Source organism: Elaeis guineensis, chromosome 3 (genome assembly GCF_000442705.2).
Source record: "Elaeis guineensis isolate ETL-2024a chromosome 3, EG11, whole genome shotgun sequence".
In the NCBI taxonomy this organism is placed as follows: Eukaryota; Viridiplantae; Streptophyta; class Magnoliopsida; order Arecales; family Arecaceae; genus Elaeis; species Elaeis guineensis.
This window is the reverse complement of record NC_025995.2, coordinates 447,582-452,801: the sequence shown is the minus strand read 5'-3', so window position 1 is coordinate 452,801 and position 5,220 is coordinate 447,582.

Below are 5,220 nucleotides of genomic sequence, written 5' to 3'. Positions count from 1 at the left end.
GGTTCTCCCCCAAAGAAAAATGTCTTCCGATTCTTCTGCCCCCGTAAGTTCTGGGAGTTCTTCTGCTTCCAACCCCCAGGCCCCTGTCTCTGCGGACGAACCCGCGTTCGGGGCAGGGTCTCGCCCGATTTTCGCACCGGGCGCCATTCCTTGTTCGTCGACTCCGGACGAACTTCTTCTGATAAGGGCTCGGTACGGGATCCCTTCAGAGTACGACCTGGAGCTTCCTGGCCCCTCTGACCGGGCCAGCGCTCCCCCTCCTGGTCGCTTTTGTTTGTACCAGGAGGCATTCCGTGCCGGACTCCGGCTTCCGCTTCCTGCTTTTGTTGCCGCCTTCTTTCGTTTCTTAGACATTTCTCTCGCCTCTGTCGCCCCGAATTTCTTTAGGTTTTTGATAGGGTTTCTCTCCCTTTGTCATATAGCCGAGGTCCAGCCTTCCCTCTCCCTGTTCAGACATTTCTACACCTTCAAGCGCCATCCTTCAGCGAAGGACTGGTGGTACTTCTCCCCCCAGTTCGGTGAGAAGGGGTTGCTGAAGGGCGCCCCTTCTTCGATTCACAACTGGAAGGAAAAATTTCTCTTCATTTACTGTCCGACCCTGGAACTGGGCCTGCCCCCTTGGGGGTCTCTGAGGGATTCCGTCCGCCGAGCTCCCAGCCTGGGAGAGGACGACCTTCAGGCCGCCCAGAAGCTCCTGAGTTACCCCGCTCCTTCCCTTCCAAACCTACTGAGGGAGCAGCTTCTCTTCAACATCGGCCTGAGCCCTCAGGATCCAGCAAGTATACATCTTTCCTTTTCTTGTCTTCTTCTTCCCTCCTTTTTCCTCTTTTCTCTTTCTCTTTTTTCTTCTTCTTTCTTCTCTCTCTTTTTTTTTTTTTTTTTTGGACTGATTGGTGCCGCTTTTTCCTTCTTCTTTTCTTTTTCTTTTTTTTTTTGGACTGATTGGTGCCGCTTTTTCCTTCTTCTTTTCTTTTTCTTCTCTTTTTTTTTTTTTTTTTAGCAATGGACGCCGAAGCCACACGGATGCTCGCCAAGGCCATGAGAGCCCAGAAAAGGAAGGGCGCGACGACTTCTGGCTCAGCGAAGAGGGCCAGGGTGGAGGAGACGAGCTTGGCTGCGCCCGTCCAGGCGACCCCGGCAATCGACATTCCTTCGGATGCCGAGCCAGCGGCCCCCCGGGCTCCCTCAAGGAGCCCGCCGACCGGGGTCTCCATTCCGGAGGTCCGCCCCGTGGAGGCGCCCGCCGCGGGGAGGAGGAGAAAATCGGTGGCCCGCAGGCCGAGCAGCCACCGAGCCGCCGCAGACGAGTCCGTCTGCTCCGAGGGGGGATCGGAGAACCCCTTCAACGATAAGGCCCTGATCCGTCGGCTGCTCGATGGTTGCATTCTGTCCGATGTCGTGGAGAGGATCGACCGTGCCGATCCCGAGCAACGGGCCTGGGACACCTTGGGGTCCTTTCTTGAGGTAAGCGGATTTTTATTTGCTCAGTTGCTCGGTCTTTGTTGTAATTCTCTATCTGTCCCTACAGATCGGGCACCAGCTCTTCGCCTATGTCGAGGCGTCGGGCCGCATGAGAAGGGATCTTCTTCGGGCGGAGGAGCGCTGCCAAGATGAGGTTGCTCGTCTTCAAGCGAAGACGGCCGAGGTGGCCGCCCTTCGGGAGGCCCTGGAGAGAGAGAGACAAGATCGGGAAGAGGAAAGACGAGTCCGGGAGGAGGAGAGGCGAAGCCTGGAGGAGTCGGCAAGGAAGGCGGAGGCCGAGGTCGCCCATCTGGTCGAGCAAACTCCGGTTTTGGTCTCGGAGGCCAGGACCCTTACGGTGGAGGAGTTCAAGACCTCCGCGGAGATGAGGGAGCTGAACGTCCAGTTCGGCCTGGAGGCGTTCACCAAGGGGTTCGAGCTCTGTCGAGAGAGGGTGGCCAGCAGATACCCCGACCTTGATCTCGGCTTTTTGGAGGAGTCTGACGACGAGGCCGCCCCTTCGTCCGCCGCTGCCGCAGTCGCACCCCCCGCGTCGGGATCTCCACCCCCTGCCCCCGAGGTCTGAGACCTCCGACCTTATATCTTTCTTTTGTCGCCATATTTCCTTTCCGCTTGTCTTCAAAATTAATCAATAAAGTCGAACTTCTTATTGTGGATGGCCTTTCCTTCCCCTGCTCCTTCTTTTCTGCCTTTCTTCTTGTAACGAGTTGGTCTCTGACGTTTGCATCTTCCGATGGCAGTGTCCTGCCGAAGCACTTTCCTTGCCCCTGGGGGTCCCGCTGAAGTCAACTATCCAACGGCTAAAAAAGGAGGTCCTCCACCTGACGAAAAAGTTGAAAAAGTCAGAGGGTGAGCTCCGCCAGGCAAAAAAATGCTATACCGAGGCCGCCGCTGAGGCCGCCCACTTCAGGAGTCTCCAAGTGAAGGCAATCATGGACTACAGCCGGAGGAAGGCGAACTTCGCGAAGGAGCTCGAAGAATGCACGAAGAGCGCCAGCGACCGAACTTGGGCTCAAGAAGCCAGGATCAGCACCCTTAAGGTGGAGCTGTCAGCTGCAAAGAGGAGGATCGGCCAACTGGAGGGGAACTCATCCCGGCTCACAGCGCGGGATGAGCAGATGTGGTCACAAAAAGTTTCCGACCTCCAGAGGTAGCTTCAAGATGCTGAGGTGAGCCACGACGTGCAGCGGGCCAGCTGGCGCCGGCAGGTAGAAGAGTACAAGGGGAGATTCCGTCGATCGGCAGACGAGGTGATTCGTCTCCAGGGGCAGTTGGTTACTAGGGCGCAGCTTGCTAACGCCCAAGATAACGAAGAGCTCCAAGCCCTGAGAGGCACTGTCGAAGGGATTTCTGTCTCCCTTGGGGAGAAGACAGCCGAACTTTAACAAGTAAAAATCCAACTGGGACTCGAGCGAAAGGCCGTCGCGGACGTAGAGGCGGAGTCCGAAGTTTTGCGGAAGTGGCATCGGGAAGCGGAGGCTGAGAGCCGGCGACTTCGTCAGGCGCTCCAGGATATGCTGCAAAAGAAGGAAGAACTAGAGGAAACAGTGGAGAGCCTGAGGCAGTCCTGGTCGAGGGATGGAGGTGATCACCCTAGGTTAGAGGGAGCAGGACCTCCTTAGAGTTCTTTTGTAGTCACCCCCTTTTTGTAGCTGCCTCCTTTTCTTTTCTTGTCGTTTTGTCCCTCTTTCTCTGGCCGTCCTGACCCTGTAGTACATATATCGGAAATGAGGAAAAAGCATTTTGTGTTACCTTGTCCGTGCGTAGCATCAATATTGTCGTTCGTTGACCCTTTCTCGTCGTTTGGCCTGTTTGTCTTAGAGGTCGTCGTGGGAAGGGACTCTTCCCTTCCATTCGATCTCGTCATGTGGCCAAGCCTCGCCACCATTCTTAACCCTTGCTGGCGAAGTAGCGGATGGAGCCCGGCTTTCTTGGCGGTGGAGCCCGGCTCCCGTAGGAGCCCGGGCGAAGCTTTCCTTTGGCGGCGGAACCCGGCTCCCGTAGGAGTCCGGGCGAAGCTTCCCTTGGCGGCAGAACCCGGCTCCCGTAGGAGTCCGGGCGAAGCTTCCCTAGGCGGTGAAACCCGGCTCCCGTAGGAGTCCGGGCGAAGTTTACCTGGGCGGTGAAATCCGGCTCCCGTAGGAGTCCGGGTGAAGTTTACCTGGGCGGTGAAACCCGGCTCCCGTAGGAGTCCGGGTGAAGTTTACCTTGGCGGCGGAACCCGGCTCCCGTAGGAGTCCGGGTCTTCCATTTTGCTTGAGCCGGCGCGAGGTTCTCGTTATCAGCCTGGCTTGTGGGGGCACGTTAGGGCGCTGTAAGGCCTCTCCCCCCTCCGGTCTAAAAGAACCGGGCCTTCAACTTTGCTCATGTCAGGATGAGGTCCTCCTCCTATTCCTGACATGGCCGTGGGGGCACATTAGGGCGTTGCAAGGCCTCTCCCCCCATCCGGTCTAAAAGAATCGGGCCTTTGACTTTGCTCAAGTTAGGACGAGGTTTTCCTCCTGTCCCTAACAGGGCTGTGGGGGCACATTAGGACGTTGTAAGGCCTCTCCCCCCATCCAGTCTAAAAGAACCGGACCTTTGACTTTGCTCAAGTTAGGGCGAGGTTTTTCTCCTGTCCCTAACAGGGCTGTGGGGGCACATTAGGGCGTTGTAAGGCCTCTCCCCCCATCCGGTCTAAAAGAACCGGGCCTTTGACCTTGCTCATGTCAGGACGAGGTTCTCCTCCTGTTCCTGACATGGCCGTGCTTTTGGAGGAATCATATCCGGTCATAATACATCCATGCTAGGTGGGAGGAGCATGTTAGCTAAAAAGAAAGGTAGATCCAAAGCGAAATAGTAAGCGATACATTTACAGTATTCCCGCTCCTTCTTGAGGCCCTCCGGCGACGGAGTCGATGGTCCCGATAGGAGGCCGGTCCCCGGGCTGCTCCTCCCTTTTCTGCGGTTCGGGCGGTGGGAGGGCTCTTGGCCGGTCTCCTCTACCCTCAGGCCGGCGGCGGATGAATCTGTCGAGCCGACCTCGCCGGATGAGCTCCTCGATCTCGTCCTGGAGCTGGATGCACTCTTCAGTGTCGTGGCCGTGATCGCGGTGGTAGAGGCAGAACTTGTTGGGGTTGCGCTTCTCGGGGTGCGTGCGCATCCTCTCCGGCCTAGGGAGCAGCTCCCTGACCTCCATCAGTACCTGGGCCTTCGAGGCGTTGAGGGGGGCGTAGCTGCGGAACTTTCCTGGCGGGGAACCCCGTCGAAACCTGTTGTCCGAGCTCCTCTGCCTGCGTGCCCGGGGGGGAGTATGGGCGCGCTTATGTCCAGGAGGGGACCGAGAGCGAGGCCGGGCTTCCTTGAGCCTCTTCTCAACTGCGGGCTTACCAGAATCTCCCGCCTGACGCTCCCTCGCCGTCTCTTCATCCTTCATCTTGAAGGCCTCTCCCGCTCGGGCGTATCCTTCAGCCCGAGCCAGTAGATCAGCAAAATCCCTGGGGTACTTCTTCTCCAGGGAGTACAAGAGATCATTCTTCTGAAGGCCACCTTTCAGGGCGGCCATGGCAACCGACTGGTCCAAGTTCCGGACCTCCAACGCCGCGATGTTGAAGCGGTTGATGTAGGCCCGTATGGACTCCCCTTCTCTCTGCTTGATGTTGATGAGGGACTCCGAACCTTTCCGGGGACGTCGGCTGCTGACAAAATGGGCCACGAAGCGGCGGGGCGCGGGATTCGAAGGGATGATTCCGACTGTAC